The sequence below is a fragment of the Lissotriton helveticus genome, chromosome 8 (genome assembly GCF_964261635.1).
Source record: "Lissotriton helveticus chromosome 8, aLisHel1.1, whole genome shotgun sequence".
NCBI classification, from domain to species: domain Eukaryota; kingdom Metazoa; phylum Chordata; class Amphibia; order Caudata; family Salamandridae; genus Lissotriton; species Lissotriton helveticus.
In genome coordinates this window covers 1,542,933,876-1,542,960,841 of record NC_136069.1, presented here as the reverse complement: position 1 = coordinate 1,542,960,841, position 26,966 = coordinate 1,542,933,876, and the positions used below count along the sequence as shown (strand labels likewise).

The 26,966-nt window shown below is 42.8% G+C and overlaps 26 non-coding genes across 26 annotated transcripts; all 26 read left to right on the top strand.

Moving 5' to 3' along the window:
* The first annotated feature begins 777 nt into the window (after positions 1 to 777).
* TRNAL-CAG (transfer RNA leucine (anticodon CAG)) lies at positions 778 to 860 on the top strand. Its single transcript has one exon. It is a non-coding gene; the product is annotated as a tRNA-Leu (tRNA).
* Positions 861 to 1,886: 1,026 nt separating this feature from the next.
* On the top strand, positions 1,887 to 1,969 carry TRNAL-UAG (transfer RNA leucine (anticodon UAG)). Its single transcript has one exon. It is a non-coding gene; the product is annotated as a tRNA-Leu (tRNA).
* A 632-nt stretch (positions 1,970 to 2,601) lies between these two features.
* TRNAL-CAG (transfer RNA leucine (anticodon CAG)) lies at positions 2,602 to 2,684 on the top strand. The gene has a single exon. It is a non-coding gene; the product is annotated as a tRNA-Leu (tRNA).
* A 189-nt stretch (positions 2,685 to 2,873) lies between these two features.
* On the top strand, positions 2,874 to 2,956 carry TRNAL-AAG (transfer RNA leucine (anticodon AAG)). Its single transcript has one exon. It is a non-coding gene; the product is annotated as a tRNA-Leu (tRNA).
* Positions 2,957 to 4,697: 1,741 nt separating this feature from the next.
* On the top strand, positions 4,698 to 4,780 carry TRNAL-CAG (transfer RNA leucine (anticodon CAG)). Its single transcript has one exon. It is a non-coding gene; the product is annotated as a tRNA-Leu (tRNA).
* A 190-nt stretch (positions 4,781 to 4,970) lies between these two features.
* Positions 4,971 to 5,053, top strand: TRNAL-AAG (transfer RNA leucine (anticodon AAG)). The gene has a single exon. It is a non-coding gene; the product is annotated as a tRNA-Leu (tRNA).
* A 1,737-nt stretch (positions 5,054 to 6,790) lies between these two features.
* Positions 6,791 to 6,873, top strand: TRNAL-CAG (transfer RNA leucine (anticodon CAG)). The gene has a single exon. It is a non-coding gene; the product is annotated as a tRNA-Leu (tRNA).
* Positions 6,874 to 7,899: 1,026 nt separating this feature from the next.
* TRNAL-UAG (transfer RNA leucine (anticodon UAG)) lies at positions 7,900 to 7,982 on the top strand. Its single transcript has one exon. It is a non-coding gene; the product is annotated as a tRNA-Leu (tRNA).
* A 632-nt stretch (positions 7,983 to 8,614) lies between these two features.
* On the top strand, positions 8,615 to 8,697 carry TRNAL-CAG (transfer RNA leucine (anticodon CAG)). Its single transcript has one exon. It is a non-coding gene; the product is annotated as a tRNA-Leu (tRNA).
* Positions 8,698 to 8,886: 189 nt separating this feature from the next.
* Positions 8,887 to 8,969, top strand: TRNAL-AAG (transfer RNA leucine (anticodon AAG)). Its single transcript has one exon. It is a non-coding gene; the product is annotated as a tRNA-Leu (tRNA).
* A 1,020-nt stretch (positions 8,970 to 9,989) lies between these two features.
* On the top strand, positions 9,990 to 10,078 carry TRNAL-UAG (transfer RNA leucine (anticodon UAG)). The gene has a single exon. It is a non-coding gene; the product is annotated as a tRNA-Leu (tRNA).
* A 632-nt stretch (positions 10,079 to 10,710) lies between these two features.
* TRNAL-CAG (transfer RNA leucine (anticodon CAG)) lies at positions 10,711 to 10,793 on the top strand. The gene has a single exon. It is a non-coding gene; the product is annotated as a tRNA-Leu (tRNA).
* Positions 10,794 to 10,983: 190 nt separating this feature from the next.
* On the top strand, positions 10,984 to 11,066 carry TRNAL-AAG (transfer RNA leucine (anticodon AAG)). The gene has a single exon. It is a non-coding gene; the product is annotated as a tRNA-Leu (tRNA).
* A 1,026-nt stretch (positions 11,067 to 12,092) lies between these two features.
* TRNAL-UAG (transfer RNA leucine (anticodon UAG)) lies at positions 12,093 to 12,175 on the top strand. Its single transcript has one exon. It is a non-coding gene; the product is annotated as a tRNA-Leu (tRNA).
* Positions 12,176 to 14,187: 2,012 nt separating this feature from the next.
* On the top strand, positions 14,188 to 14,270 carry TRNAI-UAU (transfer RNA isoleucine (anticodon UAU)). The gene has a single exon. It is a non-coding gene; the product is annotated as a tRNA-Ile (tRNA).
* A 631-nt stretch (positions 14,271 to 14,901) lies between these two features.
* TRNAL-CAG (transfer RNA leucine (anticodon CAG)) lies at positions 14,902 to 14,984 on the top strand. The gene has a single exon. It is a non-coding gene; the product is annotated as a tRNA-Leu (tRNA).
* A 188-nt stretch (positions 14,985 to 15,172) lies between these two features.
* Positions 15,173 to 15,255, top strand: TRNAL-AAG (transfer RNA leucine (anticodon AAG)). The gene has a single exon. It is a non-coding gene; the product is annotated as a tRNA-Leu (tRNA).
* Positions 15,256 to 16,893: 1,638 nt separating this feature from the next.
* Positions 16,894 to 16,976, top strand: TRNAL-CAG (transfer RNA leucine (anticodon CAG)). The gene has a single exon. It is a non-coding gene; the product is annotated as a tRNA-Leu (tRNA).
* A 2,286-nt stretch (positions 16,977 to 19,262) lies between these two features.
* TRNAL-AAG (transfer RNA leucine (anticodon AAG)) lies at positions 19,263 to 19,345 on the top strand. The gene has a single exon. It is a non-coding gene; the product is annotated as a tRNA-Leu (tRNA).
* A 1,026-nt stretch (positions 19,346 to 20,371) lies between these two features.
* On the top strand, positions 20,372 to 20,454 carry TRNAL-UAG (transfer RNA leucine (anticodon UAG)). Its single transcript has one exon. It is a non-coding gene; the product is annotated as a tRNA-Leu (tRNA).
* A 904-nt stretch (positions 20,455 to 21,358) lies between these two features.
* Positions 21,359 to 21,441, top strand: TRNAL-AAG (transfer RNA leucine (anticodon AAG)). The gene has a single exon. It is a non-coding gene; the product is annotated as a tRNA-Leu (tRNA).
* Positions 21,442 to 22,466: 1,025 nt separating this feature from the next.
* TRNAL-UAG (transfer RNA leucine (anticodon UAG)) lies at positions 22,467 to 22,549 on the top strand. The gene has a single exon. It is a non-coding gene; the product is annotated as a tRNA-Leu (tRNA).
* Positions 22,550 to 23,181: 632 nt separating this feature from the next.
* On the top strand, positions 23,182 to 23,264 carry TRNAL-CAG (transfer RNA leucine (anticodon CAG)). The gene has a single exon. It is a non-coding gene; the product is annotated as a tRNA-Leu (tRNA).
* A 190-nt stretch (positions 23,265 to 23,454) lies between these two features.
* Positions 23,455 to 23,537, top strand: TRNAL-AAG (transfer RNA leucine (anticodon AAG)). Its single transcript has one exon. It is a non-coding gene; the product is annotated as a tRNA-Leu (tRNA).
* Positions 23,538 to 25,175: 1,638 nt separating this feature from the next.
* TRNAL-CAG (transfer RNA leucine (anticodon CAG)) lies at positions 25,176 to 25,258 on the top strand. The gene has a single exon. It is a non-coding gene; the product is annotated as a tRNA-Leu (tRNA).
* Positions 25,259 to 26,556: 1,298 nt separating this feature from the next.
* On the top strand, positions 26,557 to 26,639 carry TRNAL-UAG (transfer RNA leucine (anticodon UAG)). Its single transcript has one exon. It is a non-coding gene; the product is annotated as a tRNA-Leu (tRNA).
* The last annotated feature ends 327 nt before the right edge of the window (positions 26,640 to 26,966 follow it).

Genomic DNA, 26,966 nt, shown 5'->3' with positions numbered 1-26,966 from the left:
ATTTCAAGCTTGCATGGACGCAGAAATTTCTGAGTGACTTTTATACATTTGTTAGGACTCTTCACTGTCAGGGTGTCCGAGTGGTCTAAGGCGCTGTGTTTAGGCTGCAGTCTCCTCTGGAGGCGTGGGTTCGAATCCCACTTCTGAAATGACTTTTGGAGATATAATCTTCTTCATCAGGATAACATCTGATGGAAGTTGCATCTGTTCGTCTTCACCTGGGAAGTTATTCCGTCCTCGTCTAGTCAAGAGAGCCTGGGTTTCTCATATATTTCTGTTGTACAAAGTCTTGCTAAGTGCAATCCTTACCAAATGAGCTTAGGACCCATGTAAGAGCTCATCTAGAAGAGTCATGCTCTTGTATTCCCTGGCCAGACAGGCCATGCAAATTTGGAAGAATGCCAAGCACCTGGTAGACAGCTGTACTCCAGCACACTTACAGCAATGTCCTCAGGGCTGTGATCAGGGGCTGCTTAGATTTGCGTATTCCACCCTATGTTGTGACATTGAGCTCCCTTGGTGAATTTGCTTTAGTCAGCCAAGATGTGGCTGTTGACTCAATTTCAAAGCAGCTTTGGGCCGTTCAAGTGGCTGGTGAATAGCACTTTCTCTTTGTACTCATTAAAGGTCTAAAGAGTTCTTCATAGGTACTGCTCTGTATGGATTGTTCAAAGATCTGTTGGAAATGCTTATAATGGGATAAATAAATTGAGGGTATGCCTTTACGGTACCCCACTTGCATGGCTGTCTGGCTTGTGGAAGATACTGCAAATGCAAGTCAGGATGGCCGAGTGGTCTAAGGCGCTGCGTTCAGGTCGCAGTCTCTTCTGGAGGCGTGGGTTCAAATCCCACTTCTGACAAAACTTTAAGTCCATTTTGTCTCTGCGTTCCTTCAGAATATCAGCTAAAAATTGGCAGTGCATATAATATCTGAATAAGTACCAAACTTCAGTTTCAACTGCAAATGAATTTGCCCAATTCTGTCTTCAAGCGCGTATAATATTCTTCTAGCACTAGTGGTGTTTTATGTGTTTTTTGGGGGGTGCCTAAAAAATCCCTTTTATTGAAGAAATGGCTTACATTCAGTCTTGTGATATTTTTGGTTTCCAATAAGTAGATTTTAAATTTTATGTAACCTCATTTTCTAATAATCCATTCAAGAGATGTTTCCACTATGAAATGAAGAGCAAGGGGTAAGAGCACAAATGATAGAGCCAGTGAGTGAGATGGGGTGTTGAGGAAGGAGAGAATGAAACAAAGACAGAGTGAGTGAACGGCAGGTAGGCATAGAAGAGGAGACTAGAAGTGAAGGTGACTTGCTTTTCCCTGCTGTTGACCTCCCACCCATCTCAAACCAATCACAAACATACCTTCTATGCAACGTTGGTATGCAGAACTTCACTCCTCAGCCAGTGAGGGTGAGTCCCAAGCCAGGGACTAGAGAGCAAAAGAATGGATGTGCTCAGACGTTCCTTGCTAGGGACAGTTGATCTGAAACAAGGCCTGCTCTCTTGTTTCCAGCAAGGATCTAGAAATTCTGCATGAATCTGCAAGGCACATTGACAGCATAAATTTGCATAAACTGCCCCACCTTCTGCCTTCCTACTTCCTGAGCAGTAGTTGTTTGTGTATAAAGAGAGAGGTCGCAGGCAAGATAATTTTGTGAGTAGGATACAGAAACCTAAATAGCTGGTGAGAGGTATAAGTTATTCTAAAAGCATAAAAACAGTACACCTGTGAAATGAAATGCTTTCATATGTGATCTTCTGTGTTTATTGTCCTGTGCAAAAAGTTGCACCTTGTGTTTGAAGGTTGAAATTATTTCAAGCTTGCATGGACGCAGAAATTTCTGAGTGACTTTTATACATTTCTTAGGACTCTTCACTGTCAGGATGGCCGAGTGGTCTAAGGCGCTGTGTTTAGGCTGCAGTCTCCTCTGGAGGCGTGGGTTCGAATCCCACTTCTGAAATGACTTTTGGAGATATAATCTTCTTCATCAGGATAACATCTGATGGAAGTTGCATCTGTTCGTCTTCACCTGGGACGTTATTCCGTCCTCGTCTAGTCAAGAGAGCTTGGGTTTCTCATATATTTCTGTTGTACAAAGTCTTGCTGATAAAGTGCAATCCTTACCAAATGAGCTTAGGACCCATGTAAGAGCTCATCTAGAAGAGTCATGCTCTTGTATTCCCTGGCCCGACAGGCCATGCAAATTTGGAAGAATGCCAAGCACCTGGTAGACAGCTGTACTCCAGCACACTTACAGCAATGTCCTCAGGGCTGTGATCAGGGGCTGCTTAGATTTGCGTATTCCACCCTATGTTGTGACATTGAGCTCCCTAGTTGAATTTGCTTTAGTCAGCCAAGATGTGGCTGTTGACTCAATTTCAAAGCAGCTTTGGGCCGTTCAAGTGGCTGGTGAATAGCACCTTCTCTTTGTACGCTTTAAAGGTCTAAAGAGTTCTTCATAGGTACTGCTCTGTATGGATTGTTCAAAGATCTGTTGGAAATGCTTATAATTGGATAAATAAATTGAGGGCATGCCTTTTCGGTACCAAACTTGCATGGCTGTCTGGCTTGTGGAAGGTGCTGCAAATGCAAGTCAGGATGGCCGAGTGGTCTAAGGCGCTGCGTTCAGGTCGCAGTCTCTTCTAGAGGCGTGGGTTCAAATCCCACTTCTGACAAACCTGTGTTTAATCTTCTTTTTTCTTGAGGGAGAAAATCAGATCATTTCCCTCACATGGGCTTATATGGTTGTCTTTTTGGAAAAGTGCAGTGAGTTTTTTTCTTGCTATAGCCACTTATGGCCTAAGATGTGTGTTTTTTTTGTTCACACTATCTTTCTCACTATGTAGATGGACAAGCAACATGTGGTCAGGATGGCCGAGTGGTCTAAGGTGCTGCGTTAAGGCCGCAGTCTCTCCTGGAGGCGTGGGTTCAAATCTCACTTCTGACAAAACTTTAAGTCCATTTTGTCTCTGCGTTCCTTCAGAATCTCAGCTAAAAATTGGCAGTGCATATAATATCTGAATAAGTACCAAACTTCAGTTTCAACTGCAAATGAATTTGCCCAATTCTGTCTTCAAGCTCTTATAATATTCTTCTAGCACTAGTGGTGTTTTATGTGTTTTTTGGGGGGTGCCTAAAAAATCCCTTTTTTTGAAGAAATGGCTTACATTCAGTCTTGTGATATTTTTGGTTTCCAATAAGTATTTTTTTAAGTTTATGTAACCTCATTTTCTAATGATCCATTCAAGAGATATTTCCACTATGAAATGAAGAGCAAGGGGAAAGAGCACAAATGATAGAGCGAGTGAGTGAGATGGGGTGTTGAGGAAGGAGAGAATGAAACAAAGACAGAGTGAGTGAACGGCAGGTAGGCATAGAAGAGGAGACTAGAAGTGAAAGTGACTTGCTTTTCCCTGCTCTTGACCTCCCACCCATCTCAAACCAATCACAAACATACCTTCTATGCAACGTTGGTATGCAGAACTTCACTCCTCAGCCAGTGAGGGTGAGTCCCAAGCCAGGGGCTAGAGAGCAAAAGAATGGATGTGCTCAGACGTTCCTTGCTAGGGACAGTTGATCTGAAACAAGGCCTGCTCTCTTGTTTCCAGCAAGGATCTAGAAATTCTGCATGAATGTGCAAGGCACATTGACAGCATAAATTTGCATAAACTGCCCCACCTTCTGCCTACCTACTTCCTGAGCAGTAGTTGTTTGTGTATAGAGTGAAAGGTCGCAGGCAAGGTAATTTTGTGAGTAGGATACAGAACCCTAAATAGCTGGTGAGAGGTATAAGTTATTCTAAAAACATAAAAACAGTACATCTGTGAAATGAAATGCTTTCATATGTGATCTTCTGTGTTTATTGTCCTGTGCAAAAAGTTGCACCTTGTGTTTGAAGGTTGAAATTATTTCAAGCTTGCATGGACGCAGAAATTTCTGAGTGACTTTTATACATTTCTTAGGACTCTTCACTGTCTGGATGGCCGAGTGGTCTAAGGCGCTGTGTTTAGGCCGCAGTCTCCTCTGGAGGCGTGGGTACGAATCCCACTTCTGAAATGACTTTTGGAGATATAATCTTCTTCATCAGGATAACATCTGATGGAAGTTTCTTCTGTTCGTCTTCACCTGGGACGTAATTCTGTCCTCGTCTAGTCAAGAGAGCTTGGGTTTCTCATATATTTCTGTTGTACAAAGTCTTGCTGATAAAGTTCAATCCTTACCAAATGAGCTTATGACCCATGTAAGAGCTCATCTAGAAGAGTCATTCTCTTGTATTCCCTGGCCAGACAGGCCATACAAATTTGGAAGAATGCCAAGCACCTGGTAGACAGCTGGACTCCAGCACACTTACAGCAATTTCCTCAGGGCAGTGATCAGGGGCTGCTTAGATTTGCGAATTCCACCCTATGTTGTGACATTGAGATCCCTTGTTGAATTTGCTTTAGTCAGCCAAGATGTGGCTATTGACTAAATTTCAAAGTAGCTTTGGGCCGTTCAAGTGGCTGGTGAATAGCACTTTCTCTTTGTACTCATTAAAGGTCTAAAGAGTACTTCATAGGTACTGCTCTGTATGAATTGTTCAAAGATCTGTTGGAAATGCTTATAATGGGATAAATAAATTGAGGGCATGCCTTTTCGGTACCCCACTTGCATGGCTGTCTGGCTTGTGGAAGGTGCTGCAAATGCAAGTCAGGATGGCCGAGTGGTCTAAGGCGCTGCGTTCAGGTCGCAGTCTCTTCTGGAGGCATGGGTTCAAATCCCACTTCTGACAAACCTGTGTTTAATCTTCTTTTTTCTTGAGGGAGAAAATCAGATCATTTCCCTCACATGGGCTTATATGGTTGTCTTTTTGGAAAAGCGCAGTGAGTGTTTTTTCTTGCTATAGCCACTCATGGCCTAAGATGTGTGTTTTTTTTGTTCACACTATCTTTCTCACTATGTAGATGAACAAGCAACATGTGGTCAGGATGGCCGAGTGGTCTAAGGCACTGCGTTAAGACCGCAGTCTCTCCTGGAGGCGTGGGTTCGAATCCCACTTCTGATAAAACTTTAAGTCCATTTTGTCTCTGCGTTCCTTCAGAATCTCAGCTAAAAATTGGCAGTGCATATAATATCTGAATAAGTACCAAACTTCAGTTTCAACTGCAAATGAATTTGCCCAATTCTGTCTTCAAGCTCGTATAATATTCTTCTAGCACTAGTGGTGTTTTATGTGTTTTTTGGGGGGTGCCTAAAAAATCCCTTTTATTGAAGAAATGGCTTACATCCAGTCTTGTGATATTTTTGGTTTCCAATAAGTAGATTTTTAATTTTATGTAACCTCATTTTCTAATGATCCATTCAAGAGATGTTTCCACTATGAAATGAAGAGCAAGGGGAAAGAGCACAAATGATAGAGCCAGTGAGTGAGATGGGGTGTTGAGGAAGGAGAGAATGAAACAAAGACAGAGTGAGTGAACGGCAGGTAGGCATAGAAGAGGAGACTAGAAGTGAAGGTGACTTGCTTTTCCCTGCTCTTGACCTCCCACCCATCTCAAACCAATCACAAACATACCTTCTATGCAACGTTGGTATGCAGAATTTCACTCCTCAGCCAGTGAGGGTGAGCCCCAAGACAGGGGCTAGAGAGCAAAAGAATGGATGTGCTCAGACGTTCCTTGCTAGGGACAGTTGATTTGAAACAAGGCCTGCTCTCTTGTTTCCAGCAAGGATCTAGAAATTCTGCATGAATCTGCAAGGCACATTGACAGCATTAATTTGCATAAACTGCCCCACCTTCTGCCTTCCTACTTCCTGAGCAGTAGTTGTTTGTGTATAAAGAGAGAGGTCGCAGGCAAGATAATTTTGTGAGTAGGATACAGAACCCTAAATAGCTGGTGAGAGGTATAAGTTATTCTAAAAGCATAAAAACAGTACACCTGTGAAATGAAATGCTTTCATATGTGATCTTCTGTGTTTATTGTCCTGTGCAAAAAGTTGCACCTTGTGTTTGAAGGTTGAAATTATTTCAAGCTTGCATGGACGCAGAAATTTCTGAGTGACTTTTATACATTTGTTAGGACTCTTCACTGTCAGGGTGTCCGAGTGGTCTAAGGCGCTGTGTTTAGGCTGCAGTCTCCTCTGGAGGCGTGGGTTCGAATCCCACTTCTGAAATGACTTTTGGAGATATAATCTTCTTCATCAGGATAACATCTGATGGAAGTTGCATCTGTTCGTCTTCACCTGGGAAGTTATTCCGTCCTCGTCTAGTCAAGAGAGCCTGGGTTTCTCATATATTTCTGTTGTACAAAGTCTTGCTAAGTGCAATCCTTACCAAATGAGCTTAGGACCCATGTAAGAGCTCATCTAGAAGAGTCATGCTCTTGTATTCCCTGGCCAGACAGGCCATGCAAATTTGGAAGAATGCCAAGCACCTGGTAGACAGCTGTACTACAGCACACTTACAGCAATGTCCTCAGGGCTGTGATCAGGGGCTGCTTAGATTTGCGTATTCCACCCTATGTTGTGACATTGAGCTCCCTTGGTGAATTTGCTTTAGTCAGCCAAGATGTGGCTGTTGACTCAATTTCAAAGCAGCTTTGGGCCGTTCAAGTGGCTGGTGAATAGCACTTTCTCTTTGTACTCATTAAAGGTCTAAAGAGTTCTTCATAGGTACTGCTCTGTATGGATTGTTCAAAGATCTGTTGGAAATGCTTATAATGGGATAAATAAATTGAGGGCATGCCTTTACGGTACCCCACTTGCATGGCTGTCTGGCTTGTGGAAGATACTGCAAATGCAAGTCAGGATGGCCGAGTGGTCTAAGGCGCTGCGTTCAGGTCGCAGTCTCTTCTGGAGGCGTGGGTTCAAATCCCACTTCTGACAAAACTTTAAGTCCATTTTGTCTCTGCGTTCCTTCAGAATATCAGCTAAAAATTGGCAGTGCATATAATATCTGAATAAGTACCAAACTTCAGTTTCAACTGCAAATGAATTTGCCCAATTCTGTCTTCAAGCGCGTATAATATTCTTCTAGCACTAGTGGTGTTTTATGTGTTTTTTGGGGGGTGCCTAAAAAATCCCTTTTATTGAAGAAATGGCTTACATTCAGTCTTGTGATATTTTTGGTTTCCAATAAGTAGATTTTAAATTTTATGTAACCTCATTTTCTAATAATCCATTCAAGAGATGTTTCCACTATGAAATGAAGAGCAAGGGGTAAGAGCACAAATGATAGAGCCAGTGAGTGAGATGGGGTGTTGAGGAAGGAGAGAATGAAACAAAGACAGAGTGAGTGAACGGCAGGTAGGCATAGAAGAGGAGACTAGAAGTGAAGGTGACTTGCTTTTCCCTGCTGTTGACCTCCCACCCATCTCAAACCAATCACAAACATACCTTCTATGCAACGTTGGTATGCAGAACTTCACTCCTCAGCCAGTGAGGGTGAGTCCCAAGCCAGGGACTAGAGAGCAAAAGAATGGATGTGCTCAGACGTTCCTTGCTAGGGACAGTTGATCTGAAACAAGGCCTGCTCTCTTGTTTCCAGCAAGGATCTAGAAATTCTGCATGAATCTGCAAGGCACATTGACAGCATAAATTTGCATAAACTGCCCCACCTTCTGCCTTCCTACTTCCTGAGCAGTAGTTGTTTGTGTATAAAGAGAGAGGTCGCAGGCAAGATAATTTTGTGAGTAGGATACAGAAACCTAAATAGCTGGTGAGAGGTATAAGTTATTCTAAAAGCATAAAAACAGTACACCTGTGAAATGAAATGCTTTCATATGTGATCTTCTGTGTTTATTGTCCTGTGCAAAAAGTTGCACCTTGTGTTTGAAGGTTGAAATTATTTCAAGCTTGCATGGACGCAGAAATTTCTGAGTGACTTTTATACATTTCTTAGGACTCTTCACTGTCAGGATGGCCGAGTGGTCTAAGGCGCTGTGTTTAGGCTGCAGTCTCCTCTGGAGGCGTGGGTTCGAATCCCACTTCTGAAATGACTTTTGGAGATATAATCTTCTTCATCAGGATAACATCTGATGGAAGTTGCATCTGTTCGTCTTCACCTGGGACGTTATTCCGTCCTCGTCTAGTCAAGAGAGCTTGGGTTTCTCATATATTTCTGTTGTACAAAGTCTTGCTGATAAAGTGCAATCCTTACCAAATGAGCTTAGGACCCATGTAAGAGCTCATCTAGAAGAGTCATGCTCTTGTATTCCCTGGCCCGACAGGCCATGCAAATTTGGAAGAATGCCAAGCACCTGGTAGACAGCTGTACTCCAGCACACTTACAGCAATGTCCTCAGGGCTGTGATCAGGGGCTGCTTAGATTTGCGTATTCCACCCTATGTTGTGACATTGAGCTCCCTAGTTGAATTTGCTTTAGTCAGCCAAGATGTGGCTGTTGACTCAATTTCAAAGCAGCTTTGGGCCGTTCAAGTGGCTGGTGAATAGCACCTTCTCTTTGTACGCTTTAAAGGTCTAAAGAGTTCTTCATAGGTACTGCTCTGTATGGATTGTTCAAAGATCTGTTGGAAATGCTTATAATTGGATAAATAAATTGAGGGCATGCCTTTTCGGTACCAAACTTGCATGGCTGTCTGGCTTGTGGAAGGTGCTGCAAATGCAAGTCAGGATGGCCGAGTGGTCTAAGGCGCTGCGTTCAGGTCGCAGTCTCTTCTAGAGGCGTGGGTTCAAATCCCACTTCTGACAAACCTGTGTTTAATCTTCTTTTTTCTTGAGGGAGAAAATCAGATCATTTCCCTCACATGGGCTTATATGGTTGTCTTTTTGGAAAAGTGCAGTGAGTTTTTTTCTTGCTATAGCCACTTATGGCCTAAGATGTGTGTTTTTTTTGTTCACACTATCTTTCTCACTATGTAGATGGACAAGCAACATGTGGTCAGGATGGCCGAGTGGTCTAAGGTGCTGCGTTAAGGCCGCAGTCTCTTCTGGAGGCGTGGGTTCAAATCTCACTTCTGACAAAACTTTAAGTCCATTTTGTCTCTGCGTTCCTTCAGAATCTCAGCTAAAAATTGGCAGTGCATATAATATCTGAATAAGTACCAAACTTCAGTTTCAACTGCAAATGAATTTGCCCAATTCTGTCTTCAAGCTCTTATAATATTCTTCTAGCACTAGTGGTGTTTTATGTGTTTTTTGGGGGGTGCCTAAAAAATCCCTTTTTTTGAAGAAATGGCTTACATTCAGTCTTGTGATATTTTTGGTTTCCAATAAGTATTTTTTTAAGTTTATGTAACCTCATTTTCTAATGATCCATTCAAGAGATATTTCCACTATGAAATGAAGAGCAAGGGGAAAGAGCACAAATGATAGAGCGAGTGAGTGAGATGGGGTGTTGAGGAAGGAGAGAATGAAACAAAGACAGAGTGAGTGAACGGCAGGTAGGCATAGAAGAGGAGACTAGAAGTGAAAGTGACTTGCTTTTCCCTGCTCTTGACCTCCCACCCATCTCAAACCAATCACAAACATACCTTCTATGCAACGTTGGTATGCAGAACTTCACTCCTCAGCCAGTGAGGGTGAGTCCCAAGCCAGGGGCTAGAGAGCAAAAGAATGGATGTGCTCAGACGTTCCTTGCTAGGGACAGTTGATCTGAAACAAGGCCTGCTCTCTTGTTTCCAGCAAGGATCTAGAAATTCTGCATGAATGTGCAAGGCACATTGACAGCATAAATTTGCATAAACTGCCCCACCTTCTGCCTACCTACTTCCTGAGCAGTAGTTGTTTGTGTATAGAGTGAAAGGTCGCAGGCAAGGTAATTTTGTGAGTAGGATACAGAACCCTAAATAGCTGGTGAGAGGTATAAGTTATTCTAAAAACATAAAAACAGTACACCTGTGAAATGAAATGCTTTCATATGTGATCTTCTGTGTTTATTGTCCTGTGCAAAAAGTTGCACCTTGTGTTTGAAGGTTGAAATTATTTCAAGCTTGCATGGACGCAGAAATTTCTGAGTGACTTTTATACATTTCTTAGGACTCTTCACTGTCTGGATGGCCGAGTGGTCTAAGGCGCTGTGTTTAGGCCGCAGTCTCCTCTGGAGGCGTGGGTTCGAATCCCACTTCTGAAATGACTTTTGGAGATATAATCTTCTTCATCAGGATAACATCTGATGGAAGTTGCTTCTGTTCGTCTTCACCTGGGACATTATTCCGTCCTCGTCTAGTCAAGAGAGCTTGGGTTTCTCATATATTTCTGTTGTACAAAGTCTTGCTGATAAAGTTCAATCCTTACCAAATGAGCTTATGACCCATGTAAGAGCTCATCTAGAAGAGTCATTCTCTTGTATTCCCTGGCCAGACAGGCCATACAAATTTGGAAGAATGCCAAGCACCTGGTAGACAGCTGGACTCCAGCACACTTACAGCAATTTCCTCAGGGCAGTGATCAGGGGCTGCTTAGATTTGCGAATTCCACCCTATGTTGTGACATTGAGATCCCTTGTTGAATTTGCTTTAGTCAGCCAAGATGTGGCTATTGACTCAATTTCAAAGTAGCTTTGGGCCGTTCAAGTGGCTGGTGAATAGCACTTTCTCTTTGTACTCATTAAAGGTCTAAAGAGTACTTCATAGGTACTGCTCTGTATGAATTGTTCAAAGATCTGTTGGAAATGCTTATAATGGGATAAATAAATTGAGGGCATGCCTTTTCGGTACCCCACTTGCATGGCTGTCTGGCTTGTGGAAGGTGCTGCAAATGCAAGTCAGGATGGCCGAGTGGTCTAAGGCGCTGCGTTCAGGTCGCAGTCTCTTCTGGAGGCATGGGTTCAAATCCCACTTCTGACAAACCTGTGTTTAATCTTCTTTTTTCTTGAGGGAGAAAATCAGATCATTTCCCTCACATGGGCTTATATGGTTGTCTTTTTGGAAAAGCGCAGTGAGTGTTTTTTCTTGCTATAGCCACTCATGGCCTAAGATGTGTGTTTTTTTTGTTCACACTATCTTTCTCACTATGTAGATGAACAAGCAACATGTGGTCAGGATGGCCGAGTGGTCTAAGGCACTGCGTTAAGACCGCAGTCTCTCCTGGAGGCGTGGGTTCGAATCCCACTTCTGATAAAACTTTAAGTCCATTTTGTCTCTGCGTTCCTTCAGAATCTCAGCTAAAAATTGGCAGTGCATATAATATCTGAATAAGTACCAAACTTCAGTTTCAACTGCAAATGAATTTGCCCAATTCTGTCTTCAAGCTCGTATAATATTCTTCTAGCACTAGTGGTGTTTTATGTGTTTTTTGGGGGGTGCCTAAAAAATCCCTTTTATTGAAGAAATGGCTTACATCCAGTCTTGTGATATTTTTGGTTTCCAATAAGTAGATTTTTAATTTTATGTAACCTCATTTTCTAATGATCCATTCAAGAGATGTTTCCACTATGAAATGAAGAGCAAGGGGAAAGAGCACAAATGATAGAGCCAGTGAGTGAGATGGGGTGTTGAGGAAGGAGAGAATGAAACAAAGACAGAGTGAGTGAACGGCAGGTAGGCATAGAAGAGGAGACTAGAAGTGAAGGTGACTTGCTTTTCCCTGCTCTTGACCTCCCACCCATCTCAAACCAATCACAAACATACCTTCTATGCAACGTTGGTATGCAGAACTTCACTCCTCAGCCAGTGAGGGTGAGCCCCAAGACAGGGGCTAGAGAGCAAAAGAATGGATGTGCTCAGACGTTCCTTGCTAGGGACAGTTGATTTGAAACAAGGCCTGCTCTCTTGTTTCCAGCAAGGATCTAGAAATTCTGCATGAATCTGCAAGGCACATTGACAGCATTAATTTGCATAAACTGCCCCACCTTCTGCCTTCCTACTTCCTGAGCAGTAGTTGTTTGTGTATAAAGAGAGAGGTCGCAGGCAAGATAATTTTGTGAGTAGGATACAGAACCCTAAATAGCTGGTGAGAGGTATAAGTTATTCTAAAAGCATAAAAACAGTACACCTGTGAAATGAAATGCTTTCATATGTGATCTTCTGTGTTTATTGTCCCGTGCAAAAAGTTGCACCTTGTGTTTGAAGGTTGAAATTATTTCAAGCTTGCATGGACGCAGAAATTTCTGAGTGACTTTTATACATTTCTTAGGACTCTTCACTGTCAGGGTGGCCGAGTGGTCTAAGGCGCTGTGTTTAGGCTGCAGTCTCCTCTGGAGGCGTGGGTTCGAATCCCACTTCTGAAATGACTTTTGGAGATATAATCTTCTTCATCAGGATAACATCTGATGGAAGTTGCATCTGTTCGTCTTCACCTGGGAAGTTATTCCGTCCTCGTCTAGTCAAGAGAGCCTGGGTTTCTCATATATTTCTGTTGTACAAAGTCTTGCGGATAAGTGCAATCCTTACCAAATGAGCTTAGGACCCATGTAAGAGCTCATCTAGAATAGTCATGCTCTTGTATTCCCTGGCCAGACAGGCCATGCAAATTTGGAAGAATGCCAAGCACCTGGTAGACAGCTGTACTCCAGCACACTTACAGCAATGTCCTCAGGGCTGTGATCAGGGGCTGCTTAGATTTGCGTATTCCACCCTATGTTGTGACATTGAGCTCCCTTGGTGAATTTGCTTTAGTCAGCCAAGATGTGGCTGTTGACTCAATTTCAAAGCAGCTTTGGGCCGTTCAAGTGGCTGGTGAATAGCACTTTCTCTTTGTACGCTTTAAAGGTCTAAAGAGTTCTTCATAGGTACTGCTCTGTATGGATTGTTCAAAGATCTGTTGGAAATGCTTATAATGGGATAAATAAACTGAGGGCATGCCTTTTCGGTACCAAACTTGCATGGCTGTCTGGCTTGTGGAAGGTGCTGCAAATGCAAGTCAGGATGGCCGAGTGGTCTAAGGCGCTGCGTTCAGGTCGCTGTCTCTTCTGGAGGTGTGGGTTCAAATCCAACTTCTGACAAACCTGTGTTTAATCTTCTTTTTTCTTGAGGGAGAAAATCAGATCATTTCCCTCACATGGGCTTATATGGTTGTCTTTTTGGAAAAGCGCAGTGAGTTTTTTTCTTGCTATAGCCACTCATGGCCTAAGATGTGTGGTTTTTTTGTTCACACTATCTTTCTCACTATGTAGATGAACAAGCAACATGTGGCTAGGATGGCCGAGTGGTCTAAGGCGCTACGTTAAGGCCGCACTCTCTCCTGGAGGCGTGGGTTCGAATCCCACTTCTGACAAAACTTTAAGTCGATTTTGTCTCTGCGTTCCTTCAGAATCTCAGCTAAAAATTGGCAGTGCATATAATATCTGAATAAGTACCAAACTTCAGTTTCAACTGCAAATGAATTTGCCCAATTCTGTCTTCAAGCTCGTATAATATTCTTCTAGCACTAGTGATGTTTTATGTGTTTTTTGGGGGGTGCCTAAAAAATCCCTTTTATTGAAGAAATGGCTTACATTCAGTCTTGTGATATTTTTGGTTTCCAATAAGTAGATTTTTAATTTTATGTAACCTCATTTTCTAATGATCCATTCAAGAGATGTTTCCACTATGAAATGAAGAGCAAGGGGAAAGAGCACAAATGATAGAGCCAGTGAGTGAGATGGGGTGTTGAGGAAGGAGAGAATGAAACAAAGACAGAGTGAGTGAACGGCAGGTAGGCATAGAAGAGGAGACTAGAAGTGAAGGTGACTTGCTTTTCCCTGCTCTTGACCTCCCACCCATCTCAAACCAATCGCAAACATACCTTCTATGCAACGTTGGTATGCAGAACTTCACTCCTCAGCCAGTGAGGGTGAGTCCCAAGCCAGGGGCTAGAGAGCAAAAGAATGGATGTGCTCAGACGTTCCTTGCTAGGGACAGTTGATCTGAAACAAGGCCTGCTCTCTTGTTTCCAGCAAGGATCTAGAAATTCTGCATGAATCTGCAAGGCACATTGACAGCATAAATTTGCATAAACTGCCCCACCTTCTGCCTTCCTACTTCCTGAGCAGTAGTTGTTTGTGTATAAAGAGAGAGGTCGCAGGCAAGATAATTTTGTGAGTAGGATACAGAACCCTAAATAGCTGGTGAGAGGTATAAGTTATTCTAAAAGCATAAAAACAGTACACCTGTGAAATGAAATGCTTTCATATGTGATCTTCTGTGTTTATTGTCCTGTGCAAAAAGTTGCACCTTGTGTTTGAAGGTTGAAATTATTTCAAGCTTGCATGGACGCAGAAATTTCTGAGTGACTTTTATACATTTCTTAGGACTCTTCACTGTCAGGGTGGCCGAGTGGTCTAAGGCGCTGTGTTTATGCTGCAGTCTCCTCTGGAGGCGTGGGTTCGAATCCCACTTCTGAAATGACTTTTGGAGATATAATCTTCTTCATCAGGATAACATCTGATGGAAGTTGCATCTGTTCGTCTTCACCTGGGAAGTTATTCCGTCCTCGTCTAGTCAAGAGAGCCTGGGTTTCTCATATATTTCTGTTGTACAAAGTCTTGCTGATAAGTGCAATCCTTACCAAATGAGCTTAGGACCCATGTAAGAGCTCATCTAGAAGAGTCATGCTCTTGTATTCCCTGGCCAGACAGGCCATGCAAATTTGGAAGAATGCCAAGCACCTGGTAGACAGCTGTACTCCAGCACACTTACAGCAATGTCCTCAGGGCTGTGATCAGGGGCTGCTTAGATTTGCGTATTCCACCCTATGTTGTGACATTGAGCTCCCTTGGTGAATTTGCTTTAGTCAGCCAAGATGTGGCTGTTGACTCAATTTCAAAGCAGCTTTGGGCCGTTCAAGTGGCTGGTGAATAGCACTTTCTCTTTGTACGCTTTAAAGGTCTAAAGAGTTCTTCATAGGTACTGCTCTGTATGGATTGTTCAAAGATCTGTTGGAAATGCTTATAATGGGATAAATAAATTGAGGGCATGCCTTTTCGGTACCAAACTTGCATGGCTGTCTGGCTTGTGGAAGATACTGCAAATGCAAGTCAGGATGGCCGAGTGGTCTAAGGCGCTGTGTTCAGGTCGCAGTCTCTTCTGGAGGCGTGGGTTCAAATCCCACTTCTGACAAACCTGTGTTTAATCTTCTTTTTTCTTGAGGAAGAAAATCAGATAATTTCCCTCACATGGGCTTATATGGTTGTCTTTTTGGAAAAGTGCAGTGAGTTTTTTTCTTGCTTTAGCCACTTATGGCCTAAGATGTGTGTTTTTTTGTTCACACTATCTTTCTCACTATGTAGATGGACAAGCAACATGTGGTCAGGATGGCCGAGTGGTCTAAGGCGCTGCGTTAAGGCCGCAGTCTCTCCTGGAGGCGTGGGTTCGAATCCCACTTCCGACAAAACTTTAAGTCCATTTTGTCTCTGCGTTCCTTCAGAATCTCAGCTAAAAATTGGCAGTGCATATAATATCTGAATAAGTACCAAACTTTAGTTTCAACTGCAAATGAATTTGCCCAAGTCTGTCTTCAAGCTCTTATAATATTCTTCCAGCACTAGTGGTGTTTTATGTGTTTCTTGGGGGGTGCCTAAAAAATCCCTTTTATTGAAGAAATGGCTTACATTCAGTCTTGTGATATTTTTGGTTTCCAATAAGTAGATTTTTAATTTTATGTAACCTCATTTTCTAATGATCCGTTCAAGAGATGTTTCTACTATGAAATGAAGAGCAAGGGGAAAGAGCACAAATGATAGAGCGAGTGAGTGAGATGGGGTGTTGAGGAAGGAGAGAATGAAACAAAGACAGAGTGAGTGAACGGCAGGTAGGCATAGAAGAGGAGTCTAGAAGTGAAAGTGACATGCTTTTCCCTGCTCTTGACCTCCCACCCATCTCAAACCAATCACAAACATACCTTCTATGCAATGTTGGTATGCAGAACTTCACTCCTCAGCCAGTGAGGGTGAGTCCCAAGCCAGGGGCTAGAGAGCAAAAGAATGGATGTGCTCAGACGTTCCTTGCTAGGGACAGTTGATCTGAAACAAGGCCTGCTCTCTTGTTTCCAGCAAGGATCTAGAAATTCTGCATGAATCTGCAAGGCACATTGACAGCATAAATTTGCATAAACTGCCCCACCTTCTGCCTTCCTACTTCCTGAGCAGTAGTTGTTTGTGTATAAAGAGAGAGGTCGCAGGCAAGATAATTTTGTGAGTAGGATACAGAACCCTAAATAGCTGGTGAGAGGTATAAGTTATTCTAAAAGCATAAAAACAGTACACCTGTGAAATGAAATGCTTTCATATGTGATCTTCTGTGTTTATTGTCCTGTGCAAAAAGTTGCACCTTGTGTTTGAAGGTTGAAATTATTTCAAGCTTGCATGGACGCAGAAATTTCTGAGTGACTTTTATACATTTCTTAGGACTCTTCACTGTCAGGATGGCCGAGTGGTCTAAGGCGCTGTGTTTAGGCTGCAGTTGCCTCTGGAGGCGTGGGTTCGAATCCCACTTCTGAAATGACTTTTGGAGATATAATCTTCTTCATCAGGAAGTCTTGCTGATAAAGTGCAATCCTTACCAAATGAGCTTAGGACCCATGTAAGAGCTCATCTAGAAGAGTCATGCTCTTGAATTCCCTGGCCAGACAGGCCATGCAAATTTGGAAGAATGCCAAGCACCTGGTAGACAGCTGTACTCCAGCACACTTACAGCAATGTCCTCAGGGCTGTGATCAGGGGCTGCTTAGATTTGCGTATTCCACCCTATGTTGTGACATTGAGCTCCCTTGTTGAATTTGCTTTAGTCAGCCAAGATGTGGCTGTTGACTCAATTTCAAAGCAGCTTTGGGCCGTTCAAGTGGCTGGTGAATAGCACTTTCTCTTTGTACGCTTTAAAGGTCTAAAGAGTTCTTCATAGGTACTGCTCTGTATGGATTGTTCAAAGATCTGTTGGAAATGCTTATAATGGGATAAATAAATTGAGGGCATGCCTTTTCGGTACCAAACTTGCATGGCTGTCTGGCTTGTGGAAGGTGCTGCAAATGCAAGTCAGGATGGCCGAGTGGTCTAAGGCGCTGCGTTCAGGTCGCAGTCTCTTCTGGAGGCGTGGGTTCAAATCCCACTTCTGACAAACCTGTGTTTAATCTTCTTTTTTCTTGAGGGAGAAAATCAGATCATTTCCCTCACATGGGCTTATATGGTTGTCTTTTAGGAAAAGTGCAGTGAGTTTTTTTCTTGCTATAGCCACTTATGGCCTAAGATGTGTGTTTTTTTTGTTCACACTATCTTTCTCACTATGTAGATGGACAAGCAACATGTGGTCTGGAAGGCCGAGTGGTCTAAGGCGCTGCGTTAAGGCCGCAGTCTCTCCTGGAGGCGTGAGTTCGAATCCCACTTCTGACAAAACTTTAAGTTCTTTTTGTCTCTGCGTTCCTTCAGAATCTCAGCTAAAAATTGGCAGTGCATATAATATCTGAATAAGTACCAAACTTCAGTTTCAACTGCAAATGAATTTGCCCAATTCTGTCTTCAAGCTCTTATAATATTCTTCTAGCACTAGTGGTGTTTTATGTGTTTTTTGGGGGGTGCCTAAAAAATCCCTTTTATTGAAGACATGGCTTACATTCAGTCTTGTGATATTTTTGGTTTCCAATAAGTAGATTTTTAATTTTATGTAACCTCATTTTCTAATGATCCATTCAAGAGATGTTTCCACTATGAAATGAAGAGCAAGGGGAAAGAGCACAAATGATAGAGCGAGTGAGTGAGATGGGGTGTTGAGGAAGGAGAGAATGAAACAAAGACAGAGTGAGTGAACGGCAGGTAGGCATAGAAGAGGAGACTAGAAGTTAAAGTGACTTGCTTTTCCCTGCTCTTGACCTCCCACCCATCTCAAACCAATCACAAACATACCTTCTATGCAACGTTGGTATGCAGAACTTCACTCCTCAGCCAGTGAGGGTGAGTCCCAAGCCAGGGGCTAGAGAGCAAAAGAATGGATGTGCTCAGACGTTCCTTGCTAGGGACAGTTGATCTGAAACAAGGCCTGCTCTCTTGTTTCCAGCAAGGATCTAGAAATTCTGCATGAATGTGCAAGGCACATTGACAGCATAAATTTGCATAAACTGCCCCACCTTCTGCCTTCCTACTTCCTGAGCAGTAGTTGTTTGTGTATAGAGAGAAAGGTCGCAGGCAAGGTAATTTTGTGAGTAGGATACAGAACCCTAAATAGCTGGTGAGAGGTATAAGTTATTCTAAAAGCATAAAAACAGTACACCTGTGAAACGAAATGCTTTCATATGTGATCTTCTGTGTTTATTGTCCTGTGCAAAAAGTTGCACCTTGTGTTTGAAGGTTGAAATTATTTCAAGCTTGCATGGACGCAGAAATTTCTGAGTGACTTTTATACATTTCTTAGGACTCTTCACTGTCAGGATGGCCGAGTGGTCTAAGGCGCAGTGTTTAGGCCGCAGTCTCCTCTGGAGGCGTGGGTTCGAATCTCACTTCTGAAATGACTTTTGGAGATATAATCTTCTTCATCAGGATAACATCTGATGGAAGTTGCTTCTGTTCGTCTTCACCTGGGACGTTATTCTGTCCTCGTCTAGTCAAGAGAGCTTGGGTTTCTCATATATTTCTGTTGTACAAAGTCTTGCTGATAAAGTGCAATCCTTACCAAATCAGCTTATGACCCATGTAAGAGCTCATCTAGAAGAGTCATTCTCTTGTATTCCCTGGCCAGACAGGCCATACAAATTTGGAAGAATGCCAAGCACCTGGTAGACAGCTGGACTCCAGCACACTTACAGCAATTTCCTCAGGGCAGTGATCAGGGGCTGCTTAGATTTGCGAATTCCACCCTATGTTGTGACATTGAGATCCCTTGTTGAATTTGCTTTAGTCAGCCAAGATGTGGCTATTGACTCAATTTCAAAGCAGCTTTGGGCCGTTCAAGTGGCTGGTGAATAGCACTTTCTCTTTGTACTCATTAAAGGTCTAAAGAGTTCTTCATAGGTACTGCTCTGTATGGATTGTTCAAAGATCTGTTGGAAATGCTTATAATGGGATAAATAAATTGAGGGCATGCCTTTTCGGTACCCCACTTGCATGGCTGTCTGGCTTGTGGAAGGTGCTGCAAATGCAAGTTAGGATGGCCGAGTGGTCTAAGGCGCTGAGTTCAGGTCGCAGTCTCTTCTGGAGGCGTGAGTTCAAATCCCACTTCTGACAAACTTTTAGTTTAATCTTCTTTTTTCTTGAGGGAGAAAATCAGATCATTTCCCTCACATGGGCTTATATGGTTGTCTTTTTGGAAAAGTGCAGTGAGTTTTTTTCTTGCTATAGCCACTCATGGCCTAAGATGTGTGTTTTTTTTGTTCACACTATCTTTCTCGCTATGTAGATGAACAAGCCACATGTGGTCAGGATGGCTGAGTGGTCTAAGGTGCTGCGTTAAGGCCGCAGTCTCTCCTGGAGGCGTGGGTTCGAATCCCACTTCTGACAAAACTTTAAGTCCATTTTGTCTCTGCGTTCCTTCAGAATCTCAGCTAAAAATTGGCAGTGCATATAATATCTGAATAAGTACCAAACTTCAGTTTCAACGGCAAATGAATTTGCCCAATTCTGTCTTCAAGCTCTTATAATATTCTTCTAGCACTAGTGGTGTTTTATGTGGTTTTTGGGGGGTGCCTAAAAAATCCCTTTTATTGATAAAATGGCTTGCATTCAGTCTTGTGATATTTTTGGTTTCCAATAAGTAGATTTTTAATTTTATGTAACCTCATTTTCTAATGATCCATTCAAGAGATGTTTCCACTATGAAATGAAGAGCAAGGGGAAAGAGCACAAATGATAGAGCGAGTGAGTGAGATGGGGTGTTGAGGAAGGAGAGAATGAAACAAAGACAGAGTGAGTGAACGGCAGGTAGGCATAGAAGAGGAGACTAGAAGTGAAAGTGACTTGCTTTTCCCTGCTCTTGACCTCCCACCCATCTCAAACCAATCACAAACATACCTTCTATGCAACGTTGGTATGCAGAACTTCACTCCTCAGCCAGTGAGGGTGAGTCCCAAGCCAGGGGCTAGAGAGCAAAAGAATGGATGTGCTCAGACGTTCCTTGCTAGGGACAGTTGATCTGAAACAAGGCCTGCTCTCTTGTTTCCAGCAAGGAACTAGAAATTCTGCATGAATGTGCAAGGCACATTGACAGCATAAATTTGCATAAACTGCCCCACCTTCTGCCTTCCTACTTCCTGAGCAGTAGTTGTTTGTGTATAGAGAGAAAGGTCACAGGCAAGGTAATTTTGTGAGAAGGATACAGAACCCTAAATAGCTGGTGAGAGGTATAAGTTATTCTAAAAGCATAAAAACAGTACACCTGTGAAATGAAATGCTTTCATATGTGATCTTCTGTGTTTATTGTCCTGTGCAAAAAGTTGCACCTTGTGTTTGAAGGTTGAAATTATTTCAAGCTTGCATGGACGCAGAAATTTGTGAGTGACTTTTATACATCTCTTAGGACTCTTCACTGTCAGGATGGCCGAGTGGTCTAAGGCGCTGTGTTTAGGCTGCAGTCTCCTCTGGAGGCGTGGGTTCGAATCCCACTTCTGAAATGACTTTTGGAGATATAATCTTCTTCATCAGGATAACATCTGATGGAAGTTGCTTCAGTTCGTCTTCACCTGGGACGTTATTCTGTCCTCGTCTAGTCAAGAGAGCTTTGGTTTCTCATATATTTCTGTTGTACAAAGTCTTGCTGATAAAGTGCAATCCTTACCAAATGACCTTATGACCCATGTAAGAGCTCATCTAGAAGAGTCATTCTCTTGTATTCCCTGGCCAGACAGGCCATACAAATTTGGAAGAATGCCAAGCACCTGGTAGACAGCTGGACTCCAGCACACTTACAGCAATTTCCTCAGGGCAGTGATCAGGGGCTGCTTAGATTTGCGAATTCCACCCTATGTTGTGACATTGAGATCCCTTGTTGAATTTCCTTTAGTCAGCCAAGATGTGGCTATTGACTCAATTTCAAAGCAGCTTTGGGCCGTTCAAGTGGCTGGTGAATAGCACTTTCTCTTTGTACGCTTTAAAGGTCTAAAGAGTTCTTCATAGGTACTGCTCTGTATGGATTGTTCAAAGATCTGTTGGAAATGCTTATAATGGGATAAATAAATTGAGGGCATGCCTTTTCGGTACCAAACTTGCATGGCTGTCTGGCTTGTGGAAGGTGCTGCAAATGCAAGTCAAGATGGCCGAGTGGTCTAAGGCGCTGCGTTCAGGTCGCAGTCTCTTCTGGAGGCGTGGGTTCAAAGCCCACTTATGACAAACCTGTGTTTAATCTTCTTTTTTCTTGAGGGAGAAAATCAGATCATTTCCCTCACATGGGCTTATATGGTTGTCTTTTTGGAAAAGTGCAGTGAGTTTTTTTCTTGCTATAGCCACTTATGGCCTAAGATGTGTGTTTTTTTTGTTCACACTATCTTTCTCACTATGTAGATGGACAAGCAACATGTGGTCAGGATGGCCGAGTGGTCTAAGGCGCTGCGTTAAGGCCGCAGTCTCTCCTGGAGGTGTGGGTTCGAATCCCACTTCTGACAAAACTTTAAGTCCATTTTGTCTCTGCGTTCCTTCAGAATCTCAGCTAAAAATTGGCAGTGCATATAATATCTGAATAAGTACCAAACTTCAGTTTCAACTGCAAATGAATTTGCCCAATTCTGTCTTCAAGCTCTTATAATATTCTTCTAGCACTAGTGGTGTTTTATGTGTTTTTGGGGGGTGCCTAAAAAATCCCTTTTATTGAAGAAATGGCTTACATTCAGTCTTGTGATATTTTTGGTTTCCAATAAGTAGATTTTTAATTTTATGTAACCTCATTTTCCAATGATCCATTCAAGAGATGTTTCCACTATGAAATGAAGAGCAAGGGGAAAGAGCACAAATGATAGAGCGAGTGAGTGAGATGGGGTGTTGAGGAAGGAGAGAATGAAACAAAGACAGAGTGAGTGAACGGCAGGTAGGCATAGAAGAGGAGACTAGAAGTGAAAGTGACTTGCTTTTCCCTGCTCTTGACCTCCCACCCATCTCAAACCAATCACAAACATACCTTCTATGCAACGTTGGTATGCAGAACTTCACTCCTCAGCCAGTGAGGGTGAGTCCCAAGCCAGGGGCTAGAGAGCAAAAGAATGGATGTGCTCAGACGTTCCTTGTTAGGGACAGTTGATCTGAAACAAGGCCTGCTCTCTTGTTTCCAGCAAGGATCTAGAAATTCTGCATGAATGTGCAAGGCACATTGACAGCATAAATTTGCATAAACTGCCCCACCTTCTGCCTTCCTACTTCCTGAGCAGTAGTTGTTTGTGTATAGAGAGAAAGGTCGCAGGCAAGGTAATTTTGTGAGTAGGATACAGAACCCTAAATAGCTGGTGAGAGGTATAAGTTATTCTAAAAGCATAAAAACAGTACACCTGTGAAATGAAATGCTTTCATATGTGATCTTCTGTGTTTATTGTCCTGTGCAAAAAGTTGCACCTTGTGTTTGAAGGTTGAAATTATTTCAAGCTTGCATGGACGCAGAAATTTCTGAGTGACTTTTATACATTTCTTAGGACTCTTCACTGTCAGGATGGCCGAGTGGTCTAAGGCGCTGTGTTTAGGCCGCTGTCTCCTCTGGAGGCGTGGGTTCGAATCCCACTTCTGAAATGACTTTTGGAGATATAATCTTCTTCATCAGGATAACATCTGATGGAAGTTGCTTCTGTTCGTCTTCACCTGGGACGTTATTCTGTCCTCGTCTAGTCAAGAGAGCTTGGGTTTCTCATATATTTCTGTTGTACAAAGTCTTGCTGATAAAGTGCAATCCTTACCAAATGAGCTTATGACCCATGTAAGAGCTCATCTAGAAGAGTCATTCTCTTGTATTCCCTGGCCAGACAGGCCATACAAATTTGGAAGAATGCCAAGCACCTGGTAGACAGCTGGACTCCAGCACACTTACAGCAATTTCCTCAGGGCAGTGATCAGGGGCTGCTTAGATTTGCGAATTCCACCCTATGTTGTGACATTGAGATCCCTTGTTGAATTTGCTTTAGTCAGCCAAGATGTGGCTATTGACTCAATTTCAAAGCAGCTTTGGGCCGTTCAAGTGGCTGGTGAATAGCACTTTCTCTTTGTACTCATTAAAGGTCTAAAGAGTTCTTCATAGGTACTGCTCTGTATGGATTGTTCAAAGATCTGTTGGAAATGCTTATAATGGGATAAATAAATTGAGGGCATGCCTTTTCGGTACCCCACTTGCATGGCTGTCTGGCTTGTGGAAGGTGCTGCAAATGCAAGTCAGGATGGCCGAGTGGTCTAAGGCGCTACGTTCAGGTCGCAGTCTCTTCTGGAGGCGTGGGTTCAAATCCCACTTCTGACAAACTTTTAGTTTAATCTTCTTTTTTCTTGAGGGAGAAAATCAGATCATTTCCCTCACATGGGCTTATATGGTTGTCTTTTTGGAAAAGTGCAGTGAGTTTTTTTCTTGCTATAGCCACTCATGGCCTAAGATGTGTGTTTTTTTTGTTCACACTATCTTTCTCGCTATGTAGATGAACAAGCAACATGTGGTCAGGATGGCTGAGTGGTCTAAGGTGCTGCGTTAAGGCCGCAGTCTCTCCTGGAGGCGTGGGTTCGAATCCCACTTCTGACAAAACTTTAAGTCCATTTTGTCTCTGCGTTCCTTCAGAATCTCAGCTAAAAATTGGCAGTGCATATAATATCTGAATAAGTACCAAACTTCAGTTTCAACGGCAAATGAATTTGCCCAATTCTGTCTTCAAGCTCTTATAATATTCTTCTAGCACTAGTGGTGTTTTATGTGTTTTTTGGGGGGTGCCTAAAAAATCCCTTTTATTGATAAAATGGCTTACATTCAGTCTTGTGATATTTTTGGTTTCCAATAAGTAGATTTTTAATTTTATGTAACCTCATTTTCTAATGATCCATTCAAGAGATGTTTCCACTATGAAATGAAGAGCAAGGGGAAAGAGCACAAATGATAGAGCGAGTGAGTGAGATGGGGTGTTGAGGAAGGAGAGAATGAAACAAAGACAGAGTGAGTGAACGGCAGGTAGGCATAGAAGAGGAGACTAGAAGTGAAAGTGACTTGCTTTTCCCTGCTCTTGACCTCCCACCCATCTCAAACCAATCACAAACATACCTTCTATGCAACGTTGGTATGCAGAACTTCACTCCTCAGCCAGTGAGGGTGAGTCCCAAGCCAGGGGCTAGAGAGCAAAAGAATGGATGTGCTCAGACGTTCCTTGCTAGGGACAGTTGATCTGAAACAAGGCCTGCTCTCTTGTTTCCAGCAAGGATCTAGAAATTCTGCATGAATCTGCAAGGCACATTGACAGCATAAATTTGCATAAGCTGCCCCACCTTCTGCCTTCCTACTTCCTGAGCAGTAGTTGTTTGTGTATAAAGAGAGAGGTCGCAGGCAAGATAATTTTGTGAGTAGGATACAGAACCCTAAATAGCTGGTGAGAGGTATAAGTTATTCTAAAAGCATAAAAACAGTACACCTGTGAAATGAAATGCTTTCATATGTGATCTTCTGTGTTTATTGTCCTGTGCAAAAAGTTGCACCTTGTGTTTGAAGGTTGAAATTATTTCAAGCTTGCATGGACGCAGAAATTTCTGAGTGACTTTTATACATTTCTTAGGACTCTTCACTGTCAGGATGTCCGAGTTGTCTAAGGCGCTGTGTTTAGGCTGCAGTCTCCTCTGGAGGCGTGGGTTTGAATCCCACTTCTGAAATGACTTTTGGAGATATAATCTTCTTCATCGGGAAGTCTTGCTGATAAAGTGCAATCCTTACCAAATGAGCTTAGGACCCATGTAAGAGCTCATCTAGAAGAGTCATGCTCTTGTATTCCCTGGCCAGACAGGCCATGGAAATTTGGAAGAATGCCAAGCACCTGGTAGACAGCTGTACTCCAGCACACTTACAGCAATGTCCTCAGGGTTGTGATCAGGGGCTGCTTAGATTTGCGTATTCCACCCTATGTTGTGACATTGAGCTCCCTTGTTGAATTTGCTTTAGTCAGCCAAGATGTGGCTGTTGACTCAATTTCAAAGCAGCTTTAGGCCGTTCAAGTGGCTGGTGAATAGCACTTTCTCTTTGTACGCTTTAAAGGTCTAAAGAGTTCTTCATAGGTACTGCTCTGTATGGATTGTTCAAAGATATGTTGGAAATGCTTATAATGGGATAAATAAATTGAGGGCATGCCTTTTCGGAACCAAACTTGCATGGCTGTCTGGCTTGTGGAAGGTGCTGCAAATGCAAGTCAGGATGGCCGAGTGGTCTAAGGCGCTGTGTTCAGGTCGCAGTCTCTTCTGGAGGCGTGGGTTCAAATCCCACTTATGACAAACCTGTGTTTAATCTTCTTTTTTCTTGAGGGAGAAAATCAGATCATTTCCCTCACATGGGCTTATATGGTTGTCTTTTTGGAAAAGTGCAGTGAGTTTTTTTCTTGCTATAGCCACTTATGGCCTAAGATGTGTGTTTTTTTTGTTCACACTATCTTTCTCACTATGTAGATGGACAAGCAACATGTGGTCTGGAAGGCCGAGTGGTCTAAGGCGCTGCGTTAAGGCCGCAGTCTCTCCTGGAGGCGTGAGTTCGAATCCCACTTCTGACAAAACTTTAAGTCCATTTTGTCTCTGCGTTCCTTCAGAATCTCAGCTAAAAATTGGCAGTGCATATAATATCTGAATAAGTACCAAACTTCAGTTTCAACTGCAAATGAATTTGCCCAATTCTGTCTTCAAGCTCTTATAATATTCTTCTAGCACTAGTGGTGTTTTATGTGTTTTTTGGGGGGTGCCTAAAAAATCCCTTTTATTGAAGACATGGCTTACATTCAGTCTTGTGATATTTTTGGTTTCCAATAAGTAGATTTTTAATTTTATGTAACCTCATTTTCTAATGATCCATTCAAGAGATGTTTCCACTATGAAATGAAGAGCAAGGGGAAAGAGCACAAATGATAGAGCGAGTGAGTGAGATGGGGTGTTGAGGAAGGAGAGAATGAAACAAAGACAGAGTGAGTGAACGGCAGGTAGGCATAGAAGAGGAGACTAGAAGTGAAAGTGACTTGCTTTTCCCTCCTCTTGACCTCCCACCCATCTCAAACCAATTACAAACATACCTTCTATGCAACGTTGGTATGCAGAACTTCACTCCTCAGCCAGTGAGGGTGAGTCCCAAGCCAGGGGCTAGAGAGCAAAAGAATGGATGTGCTCAGACGTTCCTTGCTAGGGACAGTTGATCTGAAACAAGGCCTGCTCTCTTGTTTCCAGCAAGGATCTAGAAATTCTGCATGAATGTGCAAGGCACATTGACAGCATAAATTTGCATAAACTGCCCCACCTTCTGCCTTCCTACTTCCTGAGCAGTAGTTGTTTGTGTATAGAGAGAAAGGTCGCAGGCAAGGTAATTTTGTGAGTAGGATACAGAACCCTAAATAGCTGGTGAGAGGTATAAGTTATTCTAAAAGCATAAAAACAGTACACCTGTGAAATGAAATGCTTTCATATGTGATCTTCTGTGTTTATTGTCCTGTGCAAAAAGTTGCACCTTGTGTTTGAAGGTTGAAATTATTTCAAGCTTGCATGGACGCAGAAATTTCTGAGTGACTTTTATACATTTCTTAGGACTCTTCACTGTCAGGATGGCCGAGTGGTCTAAGGCGCTGTGTTTAGGCCGCAGTCTCCTCTGGAGGCATGGGTTCGAATCCCACTTCTGAAATGACTTTTGGAGATATAATCTTCTTCATCAGGATAACATCTGATGGAAGTTGCTTCTGTTCGTCTTCACCTGGGACGTTATTCTGTCCTCGTCTAGTCAAGAGAGCTTGGGTTTCTCATATATTTCTGTTGTACAAAGTCTTGCTGATAAAGTGCAATCCTTACCAAATGAGCTTATGACCCATGTAAGAGCTCATCTAGAAGAGTCATTCTCTTGTATTCCCTGGCCAGACAGGCAATACAAATTTGGAAGCATGCAAAGCACCTGGTAGACAGCTGGACTCCAGCACACTTACAGCAATTTCCTCAGGGCAGTGATCAGGGGCTG